The following is a 21952-nucleotide window of genomic DNA, read 5'->3' as shown; positions in this document are numbered from 1 at the left end:
TCTGCAAATTCCATATCTATCCACAATATTGATTTTGAGAAGAATTTGTTGAATAATTAAGAGACTGTTGCTCTTGATATTTCGATCAAGCCCGAAATTGTCGAGAATGTATATATTGGTGCATATTTATCTCCTTATGAGATCAAGACCTATAAATCCCTTTTCAAGGAATTTCAAGACATTTTCACCTGTTCCTATTGAGTGTAATATTCCATCTCTGAAACTTGTTGTCAAACTCCTTCCTGCCACTTCCGCAGAAGAAGAGCATCTCTTACATCTGACATGCTTAGATGAAGCCTAATACAATTCCGCGATGGCCAATGAGGCCCACAAGAAACACATTAGGGTGTAATTCTATAAGAATGCTAAGCCTCGTGCCTTTTCAGAAATTGACCTTGTCTTGCTGTATGATCAGGAGTTTGATAAGTTAGGGTTTGGGAAGTTCTAGCCAATGTGGTTAGGCCCATATATTTTTAAACATGTTCTTGTTGAAGGGGCTTATGAGCTTATTGATTTTGATGGAGTTCCATTGGCACAACCCAAAAATGAGATGTACCTCAAAATATACCATGCTTAAGTCATTTTTGCATAGTTCACTATGTACATACTGTCTATAGGTGTATTGAGTGTGTTTGCAGTGTGTTCCTTTTAGAGTTTCCTACCATCTTTGTTAATATTGCTTTACATTTGGTTTGCAAACATTGATGTCCCTTCAATCATATGTTGGTTATGCTGATGACGTTAGTCATAGTTCTCAAAATCTTTCCTCCACAGTGTGGGCTATATATGCTCCAAGTGGTGAGTTTGTGAGTTTATAAGGGACATGTATTGGTCACTCTACCAATAGCATCGTTGAGTATAGCATAATGATCGAGTTGTTGTCGGATGTTATTTCTCATGGTATTCACCGTATAGTTGTCAGACTTGACTCACAACTTGTAGTACTACACTTGACTAATATTTATTTAGTTAGAAGTCCAACTATGCTTTGTATATTTTTTGAGAGATTGCCTTTTGGAAAGACATTTTGATTATATACAATATCAACACATTCATAGAAGTCTAAAAACATTAACAGATGCATTGGAAAATAATGTTTTAGACAAACGTTTGCGACATATGTAAATTAAATTAAATTCACATCACATGCATTGAACAAGATAATAGAACACAAGAGAAACACCGATAGGTAGATAGTTTGGTTTTATAAAAGATGTTCCTAAGACACATATGTCCACATGACCTATCACATAAAAAACACATGTAGTCAAAATATGGCTCTATAGCCTCCTAGTAGACTAATCCTGATGGTGCTCATGGTAATAGACAACTGAACAAGGTACTTCCCACAATAGCTAACTAATATGCTCAGGCAACCCAATAGTATGGTGTTGCAGTCTCATAGGGATTTGATTGACCCTAGTCCCTGGTATGCCCTGGGTTAATCCCTCAACATGTCACTCGAACTCTGTAATAGTCTCAACCACATTGAGATCTTGTAATACCTCTCATGCCCCTACAACAACCTATACTCTAACCTATGCCTGTTGTGGGTCTCCAAAACGTAGAAGATAAGACAAGCCTATTGGTCGAATGAGTCCAATGTCTGCATGTAAAAATCAATAGTTAATCTCAGGCACATGAAAAATACCAATTTTTTTTGTAAAAATAAAAAATAAAAAAATAATCAAAATGATCTTTTTTTACCTATGCCACTCGATTGCTCGCCTTTAGGTAGCACGAGCTCTGGAACTACACGATAGTCCATCCCAGCATATGGATAGTCTTCAACCATAATGAGTTTCATATGCAGCCATCGAAATAAGACGTGTGAAACTCATGGAAGACAGACTTGTATGTCTAGACATGAGGTCTACCCATTGCCTTATCTATGGAGCTATGGGATCTAGAATCTTGAGTGAGATATGTTGTGGATGAAGTAATGGAATCCTCTCTAAAGAGAATGAGATTAAAATGGAACCATACCCGGATTTTTTCAATCGCCCATATTTTGTATTGGTGAGTTGTTCCTTCATGTTTTCTAGCACCTCCTTGCTCCAATTGAACAGTGCCGACTCTATGCACTCTAATGTGTATTGCATTTGGGACCTGTTAGCTAGATGCAAGGTAGCGCTTCCTACCAATCTAGCAATGATGAAAAGGATTGTCCTGAGAGGCAAAGGGATCACATCCTTTATCTCAATTTTCCCATTTTTTTTTGTCTGAGATCGAGGTCTACAATGTGCAACAATGTAGTCCTTGACAGTCTCTCTGCCCCCCCTTCTCGAACCAGATAATGAGATAGGAGCACCTTTCCATGATAAACCTGTCAAGAAATAAATGTATTCCACTTGTATTCTGAGCATATATGCTCCAATCATTAAGGATTGTGCCTGCGCATCCCATACCCTAACAAGATAATCCAATAGTTCCATCTGTGCTCTCATCCCAAGAAGCCAAAGTAAATTGAGAAGCCCAAAGTTTCTCAATGCCTAGATGGTTTCTGGACCATTAGCAGCATCCATGTCTTGGTATTCTTGTTCTCTTTCTCGCAAAAGCAAATCCATTTTGTTCTGATGGATACTCGAAACATGGCAAGAAGAACCATTAGAATAAATCCCATGCCAAAATCTAAGAGAAATTTGAGTGAAGGGAGCAAAACAATTTTTTCAAATGCGCCCAACGCACCCTACTAAAGGGAGACATTGCACTGTAATTCTCTCCACAATTAAATTTTTACTGGCCCAACGCACTTTTCAATGTCGTTGGGCTGCATTGGAGCTAGGGCACAAAATTAAATCCCTAAATCACTCAAAATTGAAAAAATGCATGAAATGAAAAACCAGAACCATAAAAAGTAAGAGGAAGGAAAGATCTCCTACCTGGAAGTGACGACGCCGAAAATGATCCACTGAATTAGTCACAATTAGCTACTGAAGATCAGGGGAAAAGTCACTCAGAGATCACTCACCAAGAGGTAAAATGTAAAATGGTAAAAATGAAATTACTTTTTACCTATTTATGGTCATTTTTATGATTATTTAATTATATTTTATTATTTTGACCTAAATTTGACCTAATTTTACCATGTATAAGATATTTTTAATCTTTTGATGATGTTCTGAGTAGGTTAATAGTTGTTTGAAGGAACTAATGACATTTTTGAGTTAAAATAAATAATTTTGACTATGGAGCATACTTTTATCACTTTTTCGGGCTCTGTAAACTCACAAAAAAGGAACCCCTAGAGTCCTCTTTTAGCTCTTTTCAGACTCCCTAAATATGAAAAGATTGCCGAGCACTTGCCTTTTGGAAATTGTTAAAGTAAATGAAAACATGTCTACTCAGTATAAGTTTATCCATTTTTCGAACCGAGAAAGACTATTTATGAAAAAGGAATACCTTAGTCGAACGTGGCTAAGAGGTTCTCCTGAGTGTCGTTTTCTACCTTTTCAGACTCAAGAGACTATTTATGAAAATGTACATTTGGATTTTTCTTTTGCGCCTCTTTTTCAAACTCTCTAAATATGAAAAAGGAGTTGAGTTACACCTTCGCTAGACTTGTAAAAGCATAAAAAACATTGGACTCATCGAACATGATGGGACCAAACCACTCCTTCTCAGGGTTCGTTAAAATTATTTAAGAGGGATTCATATGAAGGGTGAAATTAAAAATTAAGCATATGTTATCCTCCTTAAGCTTGTCAAAAATAAAGAGGTACTAGTTGAAAATGACTGGGAAATTGGGAAAACATGGTACTTCACCTATTAATGGTAGTGAGTTTCTCTTGAACATAACACTCTTTCACTTCATCTCTTCCACGGTTGGGTTGGGAAATATGCTTGTATTTTTTTTTCATCACACCATATCAAATCCTCCATATTTAGTTTCGGGTCAATGCTGCCAACTCCATCTAGTGTTGCTAGTATGTTCAAGAGAAGTCGTTCAGTTGATATCTGTTTTGATACTCCTAAGCCTTCATTCATTTATGTTGTTCTTGAACTGATTCCACATCAACATCATTTTGTCTCAAATATTGATACCCGTTTTGTGTCATTGATGAAGGATACATCAAGGCCCTCTTGCCATGGGCCACTTCTTGTCGGCATCAACGCATTATCCAGGAAGTTGACTTAGAAAGTCCCTTTGGTACCTTTGGGCTTGCATACATCAATGGAAAGTTTCCTCGCTCTTGGTGACATGTTTTCATCAATGTCATTTTGATCGAAATATTCTGTGTGGTGTTCGACTTCAAATCATTCATTCACACCATATGGATTGTACTATGGTACCTTGAGAACCATTAACATCATCATTTGTTTCTCTCGTGTCTGTTAACGACTTACCTCATTGGCTGATAATTAGATGGTGTATACCATGTTCAACTTCAACTCATTTATTCACATGGTTAGACTCATACGTTGGATGATTGAGTGAATGAGATAGAAGACCCCAGATCTAGTTTCATCCATCTAGGCTATGATTTTAGGATTAATGCACGATTACAAAGCATGATGGCGATGATAGTCATCCAAGCATGGGTCCACTCTTTGTCATCAGTGGACGAGACTTCTTGATCATTGTACATGTAATGTTAGCTTATATGTTGAGCATGGGTATCCCTCCTTCAGGGAAGATATCATGATGAAAATATATTGTAACAGATGATGATCTCGGCCAGTTCTTCTTGATCCATGTTAATTTTGGTAACTAGGGAGAAATTCCCTAATTCCCACTCAACTTTGTAATATTAGTAAAGTGATTGTAAGTCGAATCAATTAATTGGAGGGAAAATATCTAATTTGAAATTCAAATTTGGAACAAGTCAGCTCTTCAAAAGTCATAAAATTTCGACTATTAGAATCAACTATAAATACTCAATCATATTAGTCAGTTTGCAATAACGATTTGGATTTCTCTAGGCAACTGGGAATTTGTCTAAGGTGTTCACATTGTTTAGAGGGCTTTGTATTTAGCATATCTGTTCATATATATTATCTCATCTCTATTCTGGATAGGATACTCGTAGTGGCTATAAGTCTTCTCGTTTTTTGCTATAGGACTACTTGCATTACTAATCGCATCCACTCGTGAATCATTTTAGCAAAGTTGATTTGTCTAAATAGAGAACTGGTGGTCTAATCGTCAAAATGGAATGAGTGCGAAGGAAAAACTTCAGTGAGAGCATGAAGAGGTCTATACTATACCTTCGCTATTCAAATAATCTCACATTGACATAATTTCACTCACATCTCTGCCATAAATAGTCTCACATATTTGGTCATCATGTTATGGTTGGCATGGATTTGACATCGTAGACTTGGAATTAGTTCGTTGTTTTGGGCATCACATTAATTCACAGTTTTGGCATCACATGGGTCTTGGCACCATATATGTCTCAACTCTATATTTGATATGTTCCAACAATGTTATATGTCTCGATTTTGTTCGGCACTTTGCACAGATCTCAACATATATATATATATATATATATATATATATATATATATATATATATCGATATAATCTTTCTTATGAGCACAATATCACAAGTATAGTTTATGTTTAGATACTTATGGCATCGAGAGCATATGGTTTGATAAGTATGGCACTGTCACACAAATTTATGGTACCTATGCAATCAAGGAATATGTCACCGAGTATGTATGACAGGGCATATGAATTATGTCGGGCACAATTAGATATGTTTATGTGGTATGTTCCTCTGTGATTATATATTGAATTTCTTAACCTTTTATCTTGGTGCTTCTATGATGGATTTCTCAACATTACTTCTTGGCATCACTACAGTTTTCTTGTTGGCATCTCTATAACATATGCGTCCCTGTACTCTGACAACATCATATCAGTAATATGGCAGCATAGGTAGATCAATGTTGAGGTCCTATTGTCATGACCTTGATTATGAGTAGTAAGCAGTATTATGGCATTAACAGTTTTGATATGATCCTATGGCATCTCTGAGATATATGTAGATACCTTTCCTTCAAGAGAAACTCTAATCATTTCTTGTGCAAAGTCCTTGTTAATGTTGTGTCTGACATGACTTTGAGTTGTGAACAGTAACCAAATCTCTCTATGATTATGCTTTGTATCTCAGTTGAATAATTGATGAAATCTAATAGAAGAAGAAGAACTGATTGTGTGTTTTCTCCCTTGTGGGGTTTTCCCCTGGTCTCTAGCCAATCCCGATGTCTCTATGTGTGTGTGTGTTTTTCTTCTGATGTTCCTTTTATTTCCATTGCATTGTTGTTGATGTTGTTCTTTCTACATAATTGTTAATGATATTAAATTGTATTAGGGTGAAAGAATATGTAATTGGTGAAAAGTACATAAAAATGCAATTATCAAAGAAAAAAAAATACACCCTTAGAAAAATTAACATGGTATCAGAGTTGTGCTAAAGAAATGTCATGGACATCACCCTTTTGAAGACACCATTGAAGGAATGAAGTAAAGATGGTAGAGACCTAAAATAATCCTAGGGTTTGAAGGAAACCCTAGGTACCCTTGTTAGGGCTTGGTGGATAGAATAATATTAGGGTTTGGAAGAAACCCTTGAAGTATGGTTTGGATACAATGAAGGTCTGAAGATTTGATACCCTGGTTTGAAAAATGACAAGTTATTCCAACACCTGTGCCAAATTCATTGTAATTCTAGATTCTCTCTGTGAGAGAGTATATTTGAATTGGTTGTTGGAAGTTAAGGCATCTCCCGCCTTGATATATGGTTGATGACCTTTGATGCTTGGATTATGCAAGTGATTACTTTTCTTCAAAAGAATCTTGGTTATAGGTTCAAGAGGGAGATGATCTCGTCCTTCAATCCTCGTTAAAGATAAGTATGTTCTAGACTTATTTCTTTATGACACTATTCTTGTTTATATTTATTTTGACTGTTACTTATCCTTCCTGCATGAATATTTGAGCGTTTGAGTATTTCTAACCTCCTAATGAAGATTTAGTTAGCTAATCCTTCTTAAGGATCACCTGGATGCTAGCTAGTGCAGAAAGAAGAGGTTGGTGCAGGAACACGATGAAGGTTGGTACAAAAAATAGGAAGCTAGAGCAATATGCAAGCTCTACTGCTACCAATGACAAAGGATATATACTACACAAATTCTATAAGTTGATAAAGGTATCTGAATATTATGAGGTATATATAATATATTGTTTTTGTAATATTGAATGTCAAGTTAAGCCTTAAGATATTACAAATGCATGCATATATGAGAGTAAGCTTGATCTCTGGTAGAAGTGATATAATCTCTCTAATATTTGGAAAACATTTGATCTGTCTAAGATAAAGTAAGGCCAAAAACATTGATTTTGATAATTCGAGACTATCGACATGTATGCCTCGCACAAGACATTATAGAATGGCTTATGAATTGATCTCCATCATACTTATTGGGTGGATTGAATCAAGTATTGATGGTTCATTTTTATTTGTCTCTCATATTCATTGGTAGATCTGCATCCCTGATCTACTTCTCTCTACAATGATTGGTGGAATGACCCATGGTTCGGTATCTTAACGCTATCACAAGCATATTACATCATAACATAGTGTGTTTTAGTCTTGACATCGCTCATTCATAAATTTTGGCATCATAGTCTCGACACATATGATCTCTTTATGGGCTCTCTTTGATATAGCTTGGTTCCCCAACATCATATATATATATATATATATATATGATTCTTTGCTCTACTCATAGTCCCTCAGAACAATATTGGGATATTTATTGAAGCCTAGTGTTGTTGGGAAAAGTATCCAATACGGAATGACCCTATCCCACTCTAAGGGTGATAGTACCTCAGCAACAACTGAATGTAAAGCTATTCAAGATTACTTCTTTATGGGATGGGAGAGAGAAGAGAAGGATGATCTACTAACCGTTATCTTGCGCTTAATAGTCGATCCAGTCTTCACTCCTTGCTGCTTGCTCCTAGCTCCTTGCTCTTTCACCGGCCCAGCTACACAAAGATCCTGTAAAAGCACAAGAAAAGGAAACTACAAGAAGCATACACCCATAATCGATTCAGGGATTAGCATAAATCAAATATACAAGCATCTATTCACCATAAAGACACATGCATATAGAAGAACCTGAAATACTTTATTAATGGAAGAAGTAAAGTTCTGAGAGGGTTACAACCATAATAGGCCCAATCCAACAACACCTCCCAACAGAAAGAAATCTCCTCTTCACCTCCTTTCAAGAAATCACCCAATAGTTCTATACACAAACCAATAGCACTTCCTTACTTGCACAAAATTCCAGCCTCTCTAGACCTCATGAGAGAGATCTATATATAGGGTTTTGGAGAAAGGATGAGTCATCTTGAGACTGGCATGAAGCTGACTAGTGTCCTCTCCCACTTTAGTTAATCTTCAGTTCTTGAGTCCACTTCGAGATTCTTGCCTCCACTTGGAGATCAAGACCCTCTTACTCATCACAAGGCGAATTCCTTGACCCAAGTGTCAGTTTGGAAGCTTCCTGGGCAGTTGACACCTTGCAGAATGACTGTGCCACTTGGCCAATCTCGCCCAGCGCAGGTAGCCTTCATTAGTTTTGACATTCAGCGTAGGTACAGAGTGGAGCAGTTGACATTCAGCGCAGATGCTCAGTGGAGCAGCTGACATGATCCAGAAACTGCTTGTTTTTGAGTGTTTTCAGGTGGAGAACTGATTTTCAGTGCTGTGGTTCGCTGACCTTGTTCCTCTAGGGATAAGAACAACATGTTTAGGGACTTTGGATCCCTCGGATTATTGACATTTCATGCTTCATGCTGTTAGGCACAAAAATGTCTATAACACCTAGATACAAACTTAGATATATAATCTTATGATATATGAGTAGATGGGATATGACAACAAACTTTGGTCCATATAAGTGAATATGTTTTAATAAAAGTATCTAAGGATAATAGTCTCATAATAGTAAATATGGTAGAGCAACATTGGTACATGTTTAGTGGAAACATTTATACTAATTGTATGATGAGGTTGTTGTTGACAATTGTTGTTTTGTCGATCTAACTTGTTCACAAACAAAGTTGTGAACAAGTCTTGTATAAACTATAGATCACTAGATATGTATATATGGGAACTTGATATAATTTGACTTTGTGATATCACTGTTTGATGTCTTGTTTAATGATGAGTAAAGAAGCTTCCCATTCAGAGGGAGATATCTTGATGAGATCCTAGCACCTTCTATTTATTTGTGGAAAATTGATTAGAATTTCCATGATTTTAGAATAAAACAATGAACACCTGATGTTTTTGAGCTAATAATTCTTTGCTGACAGGATTAATTTATCCCTTGCAACACCAGGATCAACCTACTGTATAGAATATTTTTTAGGGCATATGGATTGCTTGATGAATTATTATGGATCCTTGTGTGCACTCTAAGTTAGACAGAGTTTGGTCATAGTTGGGATAAAGACATAATGTTTCTATATGAGACAAGCCTACAAGCTTAGGCTTGTGATTGCTACCTCCTTGTATAAGAGGGAGAAAAGGTGAATATAGTATTCTTTTCTTCATGATATACATTTTTTCTCTGACACTTGTTGTCTTATATGAATAGGAAAAAAAAACTTAAACTCTTGATAGTATGCTTCATTAAATTGTGTAAGCCAGTACTAGATACAAAAAACTTGATTTATTTTTTAGAAAGAAGCATGGCTTGACAGATATGACCCTTTCAGATGATCTGGGTTGATTGAGAATGCTAAGTCATGGTATTCTACCTTGGTTAATCTCCTGGGGTTGGGGAATGGAGCTAGTGGGTTCTTGGGGATGAGAGACCTCTGGCTGATAAGGTGTGTAGAGATCTGGGATCTCCCCTAGTCAAAATATGCCCTATTTAGCATCCTTCCCACTTTGTGGGATAACCTCCCCATTTTTCCAATGGGATGAGAGACTTGGGATAGAGTGTGATCCCTACACATCGGGGTAGGTCTTATCTCACCCACTATATTTGGATATAGGGTGGAATCTGAGGGCTCCCCTGTGGTGATTCTTCTTCTTTGGGTTCAAACGTGTTTAGTGAGAGATGAGTAGAGATGATAATGAGTCATTTGAGATAAGAAGATCAGCGGAGACAATACGATAGGCGTGATCCTTACCTCTCATGGTAAGTGGCATTCCTCTTATTGTCTGTGGTTTTTGGGTGGTAGCATTGGTTCCCTAATGATGCTATTCCTGGGTAGTAGCATTGGGCTCTTCGTTGGCAGATGTTTTGGGTTGAGCTAGGCTCCCCGATGTGGTCATAGGTTGAGAAAGGCGCCCTGATATTGTTCCGGATTGAGTTAAGATCTTCGATGTTGTTGTGGGTTGAGCTAGGCTCCCCTATGATGTCATATTCTTCTTCTTCTTTAGATCAAGATTGCTTCGTTGATGATCAAAGGAAATTGAGACACGAGATTATGAGATGCATGTTTTGATGATATAACTGAGATGAAGGTCATATGATTTGACTTGGAGACAAGTAGGGTTTAGAAGTTTGATCTCCCCTACCATTGGTTATGGATTCCTCTTCTTTCATGAAATAATATGAGATGGGTCTTGTTGATGATACAAATTTCTATCTTCCTTATGATTGAGATACATTCACTCAAGATACATCATGATGCAACTATGATGATGAGGCTTATGATGCTGATGGAAATTCCTCCCTAGCTGAGAGGGAGTGTTAATTTTGGTAGCTAGGGAGAAATTCCCTAGCACTTACTCAACTTTTTAATATTATTAAAGTGAATTTAATTTTAAGTCGGTTCAATAATTGGAGGGAAAATATCTAATTCGAAATTAAAATTTGGAACAAGTTGTCTCTTCAAAAGTCAAGACTTTTCGAATATTAGAATTAACTATAAATACTTAATCATATTAGTCATTTTACAATAACAATTTGGATTTCTCTCGTCAACTGGGCATTGGTTTAAGGTATTCACATAGTTCTAAGGTTTTCACATTTAGCATCTATATTCATGAATATTCTCTCATCTCTATTCTAGATAGGCTACTCATAGTCGCTTCAATTCTTCTTGTTTTTGGCTACATGACTACTTGCATTGCTAATTGCATCCACTCATGAGTCTTTTTAAGAAAGTTGATTTTTCAAAATAGAGAACTGATGGTATAATAGTTAAAATGGATTGAGCCCTAAGAAAAAATGTCAGCGAGAGCGTGAAGAGGTCTATACTATACCTTTTTTATTCAAATAATATCACATTGACATAATTGCACTCACATCTCTACCATACATAGTCTCACATCTTTGGTCATCATGTTATGGTTGGCATCACTTTGATGTCATAGACTTGGCATTAGTTTGTTGTTTTGGGCATCACATTGATTCACATTTTTTTCATCGCATGGGTATTGGAGTTATATATGTCTTGGCTGTTGAAAATAGCAACAAGAAATGATAAAATAGAATCCAGAATATTCCAATTTTAATTTTTCCTTGAATTAACATTGTGAATTAAATTTGAATTTAGTCTCACCAGATGCTTGAAAATAATTAATTAATTCATTATGGATTAATTAGTTGGAGAAATTCAAGTCAGAAGTCTTTCTGCAGTCATGTAACAGTTATTCCTTAAATTAAGGAGATTAACCCTTAATTAAGGAGATAATTGAGTTATATTTGAGTTGTAATTAATTAGCTCAGTTTACTGAGTTAAGACCAATTAAATTAGTTCCAAACTGTTTGAGGAACTAATTGTGAGTTATCAGTCAGTTGATGCATGCATGCACTCAACTAGTGTACTCCAAATAACTGAAGATTCTCTTATCATTAACTCATGCATGTCTATTATGAGAAAGACCCAGTTGAGCTAAATGTCAAGGACATGTTACTATGAGTTGCATGTGTTTTCCTATAAAGGAAACTCATCCATGCAGTTAAGGTAAAGTTCCTTGAGGATTGTGTAGTTTTGATAGTGTGTGAGAGTAGTGTTCCACTGGGTGAAGGAGATCATCCCAGAGGAACTGCGCAAGGAAATAGGAGCTTGGAGGGTAGAGGAGAAGGCTTGTGAGAATCTTTGATTGACTGTGAGAATCTTGGAGGATTGTACTAAGAGCTGGCTAGTTGTGAGAATTAAGGCTTTGTATAATTCTGATGTATTTCCACCTTGTATGATAATACAGATAGTGGGGTTTTTAGCTGAGGGTTCCCCAAAGTATTTTCATGTGTATTGTGCATTGATTCTTCTTCTTCTGGTTATATGTGTACATCTCGATCTTGCTCAATATTTAAGCTTCCGCAAATTGATAGTAGAAGTAGATTATAGTATTTTGCTTTAGTTATATTGGATTATTGGGTTAATCTACTGTCAGATTTTCTACATGGTCTTAGAACGAGACTTGTAGAGAATTTGTAGAATTTCTACATGGTATTAGAGGTAGCTCATCTATAAAGAAATTTCTACATTGGCTCTATCTTTGATATGTTCCAACAATGTTATATGTCTTGATTTTGTTCGACACTTTGGATAGATCTCGACACTTATATATACATATTTCGTATGAGCATAATCTCACATGTATACTTTATGTTTAGATACTTATGGCACCGAGAGAATATGGTTTGATAAGTATGGCATCGTTACATAGATTTGTGGTACCTATCAATCAAAGCATATGGCACCGAGTATGTATGACAGGGTGTATGAAATACATAGGGCACAATTACACAGATTTATGTGGCATATTCCTCTATGATTATATATTGAATTTCTCAACATTTTATCTTGGTGCTTCTATGATGGATTTCTCAGCATTACTTCTTGGCATCTATAAAACATATGTATATGGTTATTTAGTATGATCTCAGCTGATCAGTATGATTAGGGACATGGCACAACTGTATATGTATAGTCCTTGTACTTTGGAAACATCATATGAGTAATATGGCATCATAGGAAGAGCATTATTGAGGCCTTGTAATCATGACCTTGATTCTGACTAGTAAGAAATATTATGCCATTAGCAGTTTTTATACGATCCTATGGCATTTCTGAGATATATGCAAATACCTTGTCTTCAAGAGAAACTCTAATCATTTCTTATGCAGGGCCTTGTTAATTTTGTGTTTGACATGAATTTGAGTTGTGAATAGTAACTTGATCTCTCTATGATTCTAATTTGTATCTCAGTTGAAAAATTGATGAAATCTAATAGAAGAAGAAGAATTGATTATTGGTTTTCCCCCTTGTGGGGTTTTCCCTTGGACTCTGACCAATCCCAGTGTCTCTATGTGTGCGTGTGCTTTTCTTTTGATGTTATTTTTATTTCTGTTGCATTGTTGTTGATGTTATTATTTATACATAATTGCTAATGATGTTAAGCTGTATTGGGGTGAAAGAATATTTAAATGGTGAAAATTATATAAAAATGCAATTATGAAAGCAAAGAACATTATGCCCTTACAAAAATTAACAATCTGGACTTGTCACAAGGTAAAGCACTTCAGTCATCAGCCACCGTTTCAGACTTTGTACCTTAGGGGGAATTCTGTTATAGGAAATTTTGTCACATCAGCTCAATATGCATACAAACATGATCAATCAACATATATGAACATGTTGTCATTATCCCCTCACAAATCCCTAAGCATGACCTTTCCAAAAATGACGAGTTTCTAGGATTAATTGCTCAAAATAAATGTTTTTTCCCTAACGCACCCTGTTCCTTTAGCCACATGCGTTCAACACTGGTTTCTCCCTTCTACACCAGTGTTGGTCAACATTAGTTGCTACTTTCTGTAGGTGCATTGATTCTAGAAATTCAGGAAAAGTAAAAAGAATTCCGAAGCTTCCTCTTCTAAAATATTCTATGAGTTGTTTTAACTATTTACCATGGATAAATAACTCGAATCCTATCTGATCCTATCTTGGATACTTCACCTCTTATTCCTAGAGCTCATCCTCCCATCATATGTGGATATCAAGACCATAATGGTAGATCCTAAACTACCATCCTTGTCATATAAATTTGCTACCATTCATAACATCAAGGTTGGCTTTTGGAGATTGATTATGCCCTTATGCTGATGCTTTGAACCTAAAGGAGTCATCATATTCATGCATTAGGGTTGATATTGAGGTGTGCTTTGTGACAAGGAAGGACAAGTAAACTTGGGGAGACTTCTACAAGATCAACTACCATTTATGGTTTTAAAATCTCTCCTATTTCTATTAATACAAAAAGTATCTTGTTATCCTATATGTGTTTTATTATGTTTGCACTCATGTATTTCAATGCCTTGCTGATTCATCAAATAAAGATGTTAGATTATGCTACTTGGTTGTTGTATATCCTTTGCTCATTTTAGTCATATGTGTAGGTTCTAATTATAACATTTGAAGATACAATTGGAGCTTACAAGCGAGGAGGAAAGAGAATCTTGCTACGAATTCAAGTTAGGTTTAATTCCTATATTCTAATCTCTCTAAGGAAAACTCTATGTTATTTGTCTTCTGTTGTTCTAGACTAGTCCACTAGGTCTAGGGAATTCACCTTTGTCTGCAATCATGAAATCCACATAACACATATTGTAGGACCACTTCTTGATAAGTTTGAAATTTGGTTCAACTTTATTTTCCTCTCCCATAGCTCTCTTTTGATTCCATTAATCTTTATAAAATCCACAGAATAATCCTCATATTCTTTGAGAAAGGTTGCATCTTATGAGATTATATTCACATCCTAGTAATCTCCCATTGACACCATGTTGGGATTCTCTATAGTACCATATTGCATTTGCTTATCCTTATGGATGCTTGATAGAGTTACTCACCTTCATCATCCCTAACCTAGTGGTGCAACTCCTCACACTATCCTATCACCCTATAACAATATCACCTAATCATCTAATCATATATACTCATGAAATATTAATATTTCATATCCTTTAAAAAATATTATATGTAATATATTATCTATATATATATATATATTTATATTTATATATTATATCATATATTGTAACCACCCCTCCCAAATTTACCCACTTTCACCATCCTTCCAGGGTAAACATGAGATGAGGGCTACTATGACATGACCTGACCTCCTAGATCACCTTAAAAACATGGGGTCGACAAAATGAAACCTTACTAACATTCCTCAACAGCTACAAGACCCCCAAGAGCTTAACAACCACTCCACATGCCAAATCCCTGAGGTGGGGCTCTATTTCACTGACCTAGACTACCGGTCGCATGGATAAAACTACATCCATGAAACTTTAGGCCTCTAGTTGCATTCATGAACCTTTAAGATAGATGCAGTCCCAATTTCTTAGTTTAGAGTCTGCGACTGTAGAATCTGTGCCACCTTTTCAGGGTTAGTCTCGAGATCGCTGTCTAGAACTTGATGAGACTTTCCAAAACAATAAATGACACAAAGACAAAGCCTCTAACACCAAACTTAATCAAGGACTTGACCTAACCAAGCCTAACCATGACAAATATTTCATCAAACATATGGTGAACACGTAATCTACAGATCATGAATGCATATCTGAACATAGGGGTCTAATACTTATCTTAGAATCATCAAGAAGGTCTACTTCCCTCTCATAATAGCTATAATAACATCTACCATGTTGTTACACTAAAATTTGTCACCATGACTATTTGCAGTTAGTATGGCTCCATCAACTGTCATACTATCCTCCTTGGCAAGCCTCATACCTCCGCTCTCCATGTCAAACTCCAAGAAAGAGAGAAAGTCATTTAAAATCTATATATCTCTGGGTACGCAGTTTCTCTTAGCCTTACCTGCGTGTACGCACTCCAAGTTCACAATACCTGCGTACTTGTACGCTCTATCTGTAAAGGGGAGGGTGCGTACTCCTGTAAAGGTCAAAAGGCGCAAGTTTCACTCCAAAAAAGTTACTTGTAGTCATTTCTAGAGCATTCTAGAAGCTTGTTTGATGTGTATGGAGCGCCTCCAGATGGTTCATGTATCCCTATCAAAGAGGAACTTATCCCATCAAGAGGGGAGCTATCCCATCCAAAGAGGGGCTTATCCCATTGATGGTGGACCTGAATAACTTCCTCTAGAGCACTATAAATATAGGCATTGGGCCAGAGGGAGGAGAGGTTGAAAGCTGAACATTCCTAAGGGTAGATGCTACTGGAATTAGGACTCCCTTGTAAAGCTTGAGAGGAGAGATTCCCATCCTTTCCTAGCCTTATTTGAGAGTGGGTGAGCTGATCAAAGTAAAGGAAAACTCTTGCTGGACCCTAGGAGGGACCTGCACAACACCAAGGCTCAGGTTGTAATGGTTTCTTTTGTTTCCACTTAATACAAATGAACTCATTTTTCTCAACAGATTGTTATTCATGATTTGTTTCATATACTCCTTGGTCTGTATGATGGATATGTATTGTTTTATGAGTTTATCAGGTGATATTTAATCTTTTGGCTTGTTAGTGAATGCAGGTTTCGAAGAGAAGGAGGAGCTCATCCGGATCGGCGAGGCTGGACTACTACAAAGCGTTGGACTAAAGGTATGTTAAAATCGCCTGGTTACTTGTATTCTCAATGCATGCTTAGAGAAAGGTAGTGTTTATTTGTCTTGTTTGTCACTAGAAAGCCTTTGCTTCTAGGGAGGTCGGTTTTGTCCGCATTATCGACTCTTTCCGCATGACAAAATGGCGACCGAACAGAGACAGTTGCTCACTCCTATTAGGCAAACCAGTGAGAAAATATATGTCTGAGGGCTCTATCTCGAGCTGGTGCCCTCAGATGTAAAAACATTGATCTTGAACGTTCCACCTTTCAACCAGCCACTCTAAGAATCACACCTGGGCCCTCATGCCAGGTATGGCCCAGTATTTGTAGAGACCGCATGCCTTCAAAGCATCAATGGAAGGTTGATGATCTATTGCGGCCAAATCAACATCTTCGTGTTCTCTTTCGCGCCAATCAAGCATGGTGGGCAATCTACACACCAGAAGACATCCATTAGAATTCACTAAGTCAAAAATTAATGGTTCAAATTTGAGATTTGGGGGTTTAAAAATGCTTTGCGCGGAGTACGCACCCCGCGTTCAGAAACAGAGCGTGGGTACGCAACTGCTCTGAAGGTAGGTTGCGTACACCTGCCATTTTTCCAATGGAGAAAATTTCGGGGTACGCAGGTCACCCATGGGGCACATGCGTACCCCGAAAAGTGGATCTTGAAACCCCAAAGCCCCCAAAAAATCAAACTAGGGCCTAAAATGAAATTCTAAACGGATGAAAACAAAGAGGAGGATGTTGTGAAATACCTGAAAGAGACGACGCTCGATTCCGACGGTCGGATTCTCCGCAAAGTCTACGGGAAGTTTCTTGCCAAAAGCCCTTTTCTCTCCCTCAACAGTAAAATGGTAAAAATGACATGGTAAAAGGTTTTTTTATAGGTTTTTTGGATAAATGAATGCTAAGTTTGTTTATTTTTCACCATGGAAGGATATTTTTCAATGTATTTTTGCCTATCTTAAACAGGTATGAGTAATGTGTCGTTTTTGTGTAGGACAAAAGGACTTTCAGGGAAAATTATCATTTTTCACAAACCAAAACATCAGAGTCATCTTTTAAGCCCTTTTCTGACTCCTAAAACATGAAAAGATTGCCGAGCGTTTCTTTTACACTCGTTAAAACGGAATTAAAAGACGGTCCCCTTATAACCCTTTTCTGACCGTAAAAACAGGAAAAGATTGCCGGATTTTTGTCGTTTGTAATTCGATATTGGAAATAAAACGACATGTCCTTGATCGCTTTTTACTTTTCAGGTCAGAGGCACTAATCATGAAAGTACTCGTTGGTCACAAGATCAAGCGGTTCTCTCAAGTATTATTTTATACTTTTTCGGGCTTGGGAGACACAACTTTACGAAAAAGTTCAACCTGGAGTCTTCTTAAGTTTTTTCAGACTCTCTAAAAATGAAAAACGCCGAGTTTCTCCTATACTGGACTCATTAAAATTTCACAGTAAAGGACCTGTTCGATTACAAACAGGAACGGACCACTCCTTCTTAGGGTTCAAATCAAAACTAAGTTGGACCCATCCGAAGGATGAGCTTATAATCAAGCATATGTTATCCTCCTCAAGCTTGTAAAAAATAAAGAGGTACTTGCCAGAAATGGTGGGGGAAAAGAGAGAAAAATGAGCCTATTTGTTATCCTTTGTCTCGGAAGAAGCCTTATTACCACTCTTGAACACGAAACTTTGCATTCATCTAGGTTGGGAAATCCTTTACCTCACAGTTGATCAAACCCCATTGAAGTTTTCAGCCGGGTATTAACTTTGGGTCAAATATCACCAAGCCATCTGTCGTGTCGTTATGTGTTCAAGAGGTCTCTACATATAAACCATTCATCCGCAAAATACCCGTCATCCATCTTGACCATCCCTGAGTCAGTCCTTACAGCTACATTTCTTCAATTTGATCTATGATTTCGTGTTGTGGGCTTGCCTGTAACGGGTCGCTTTCTATCGACATCAGCACATTATCTAGAAAGATGACCTAGGAATCGTCAGTACCTTGAAATATGCATGCATCAATGGCAGGTTTCCCACCTTTGACGATGGTTTACATCATTGACTTTCGATCGAAGGATTCCGTGAAATGTTCGACATCAACTCATTCATTCACATCTCATGGATTGTACTGGGTACTTTGAGAACCATTGACATCACTGGTGGTCTCTCTCACACTTGTTAACAGTTTACATCACTAACTGGTAATCAAGTGGTTTCTACCATGTTCGACATCAACTCATTTATTCGCATGGATAGAATCGTACCTGTTCGGGAAGTAGAAATGAAGACCCCGGATCTAGTTTCCACCATCCAGGCTGCAAGGAGTTTTGTATTCATTATATATTAGACCAACTATAAACAGATGGCTGCGTCCATACTGTGTCTACAAAAAGTCTATGATTATGATGTACTGCAAAATCATTCCTGTATCAGAGCAGTAGATAGTCAATTAGTTAAAGTTTTCAATCTGAGTATGGGAATGCCTACCTCAGCGATGATATGATCTTATATATGTATTTTGTGTTGAATACTTGCAGGTTCCAACTGGGCTCTCCACAAGATAATCCTTGAAATGATAAAGTACTTCACCCTTCCTAGATGATATGAAACCCTTATCTACTACAGGCTTCGCACTTTAGGGGGCAATCTGTTACACTAAAATTTGTCACCATGACTATTTGCAGTTAGTATGGCTCCATCAACTGTCATACTATCCTCCTTGGCAAACCTCATACCTCCGATCTCCATGTCAAACTCCAAGAAAGAGAGAAAGTCATTAAAAATCTATATATCTCTGGGTACGTAGTTTCTCTTAGCCTTACCTGCGTGTATGCACCCCAAGTTCACAATACCTGCGTACTTGTATGCTCTGTCTGTAAAGGGGAGGGTGCGTACTCCTGTAAAGGTCAAAAGGCGCAAGTTTCACTCCAAAAAAGTTACTTGTAGTCATTTCTAGAGCATTCTAGAAGCTTGTTTGACGTGTATGGAGCGCCTCCAGATGGTTCATGTATCCCTATCAAAGAGGAACTTATCCCATCAAGAGGGGAGCTATCCCATCCAAAGAGGGGCTTATCCCATTGATGGTGGACCTGAATAACTTCCTCTAGAGCACTATAAATACAGGCATTGGGCCAGAGGGAGGAGAGGTTGAAAGCTGAACATTCCTAAGGGTATATGCTACTGGAATTAGGACTCCCTTGTAAAGCTTGAGAGGAGAGATTCCCATCCTTTCCTAGCCTTATTTGAGAGTGGTTGAGCTGATCAAAGTAAAGGAAAACTCTTGCTGGACCCTAGGAGGGACCTGCACAACACCAAGGCTCAGGTTGTAATGGTTTCTTTTGTTTCCACTTAATACAAATGAACTCATTTTTCTCAACAGATTGTTATTCATGATTTGTTTCATATACTCCTTGGTCTGTATGATGGATATGTATTGTTTTATGAGTTTATCAGGTGCTATTTAATCTTTTGGATTGTTAGTGAATGCAGGTTTCGAAGAGAAGGAGGAGCTCATTCGGATCGGTGAGGCTGGACTACTACAAAGCGTTGGACTAAAGGTATGTTAAAATTGCCTGATTACTTATATTCTCAATGCATGTTTAGAGAAAGGTAGTGTTTATTTGTCTTGTTTGTCACTAGAAAGCCTTTGCTTCTAGGGAGGTCGGTTTTGTCCGCATTATTGACTCTTTCCGCATGACACATGTCATGCATTCAATGGCTATTCATTTACCAATCAAAACATGATAAAATCCATAACTAGAATATATCATAAAAATATGCTTATAGTCGTCATATAATGATAGGAAAACCATCAAAGCCACATCATAACAAGTACATTTACTCATAAAATACAAGAAGAAAGGAGCTCTTATTAACATATGAAAATCCAACCAAGTCAGGGACTTCCATGTACCACCCGACCATAGATTGGGTTGAGCCAAATCTTTATTTCAGCTAATCACCCCTGTGCCATATTATTCCAAGCATGAATGTGGGATTCAAGAAAAAAAACTAAGGATTCCTCGGAATTTACCACAATCCCGCCAAAACCAGTCAAGGGACTCCTAGGCCCAAAACAAGCACCTACACAACTAGGATTTAACACAATCCCCCGATTACCAGTCAAGGGATTCCTAGGCCTAAACAAAAAACATACACTACCAAACTTTACCGCAATCCCGCCAAAACCAATCAAGGGATCACTAGGCCCTAAACAAGATTGGATTCCTTCAGATTTCTTCACCAATACCTTGAGGAATTTTCCTGTCTTGACCCTCAGGATTTACCGTAATCCCGCCAAAACCAGTCAAGGAATTCCTAGGCCCTTGAGAATTGTCCTGAGACCACCTCACTTGGTTCTAGAACCATCCAATAATATAAAGCTCAACCAAATGAAAGAACCCCATCACACCATGGCTATCCAGAAATGGAAAGGATAAGATAAAACCACTATCACACCTGGAAAATACCATGCCAATGATAACAAGAGAACCAAATACACACATGCATGTACCATGCATGCCAACACTAGAAAGGAAATCATACATGCAACTCGATACCTACAAGTAATCCCGCTGTATTCGCTTGATCCAACTCTTCCTTGCTTGATCCTTGCTTTCCTTTACTTTCTTGTCCTTCCTTTAACTTCCTTTCTTCAATGCTAGAATACTCCAAGAATGCTCTAACTGTACAAGAGTATTGAGAGAGAGATAATAGAAAGAGAGAGCTCCAAAACTGAACTGACAAAAGGCTCAAATGACCAAAAGATATGAACTGATCCTTAGAAGCCTTTTTATTAGTGAGGCCTCTATTTTCTTCATTTTCCCTTCAATTTCCCTCTCATGCAAATCTGTGACCTTTCACCTTCCTTTTCTCCTAATTTCCTTTATTTTTATAAATGAAATACAAATTAATGCCTCTTTTCCTTTTCAAAGCCTTTGCCAATGCCTTTTCCAATTTCCTTAGCCATAATAAACCAAATGAACACCCACTAGGATGTTTTTCCCAACATTCAACTTGGAATATTTGTCCCATGACCTTGGTCTTATTTTTCCTTTATTACATGAACTTTTAACTCGAGGTTGTTACAACCCACCCCCCCCCTTAGGGGAACATTGTCCTCAGTGTTCTATGACACCTATGACCAAAAAACCACTGAAAACAAAACATACTACGTATGAATATTTATAACCCAACTCGTGGTATTTACAATGACATCCTGTTGAAAACATGACAATCATACTTTTTCCTTAAACTTTATAACACAACTCATTATGATATTTACAATAACAACCATACATAAACATGTACATATACCAAAACTCCTTTGCCTCAACCGAAAAACAATGAAGGATACATAGCCTGCGTCAACAACAAGG

The sequence above is a fragment of the Pinus tabuliformis genome, chromosome 7 (genome assembly GCF_031772625.1).
Source record: "Pinus tabuliformis cultivar Carrire ecotype Pingquan chromosome 7, CPIR1, whole genome shotgun sequence".
In the NCBI taxonomy this organism is placed as follows: Eukaryota; Viridiplantae; Streptophyta; class Pinopsida; order Pinales; family Pinaceae; genus Pinus; species Pinus tabuliformis.
This window is presented reverse-complemented; position numbering follows the sequence as displayed.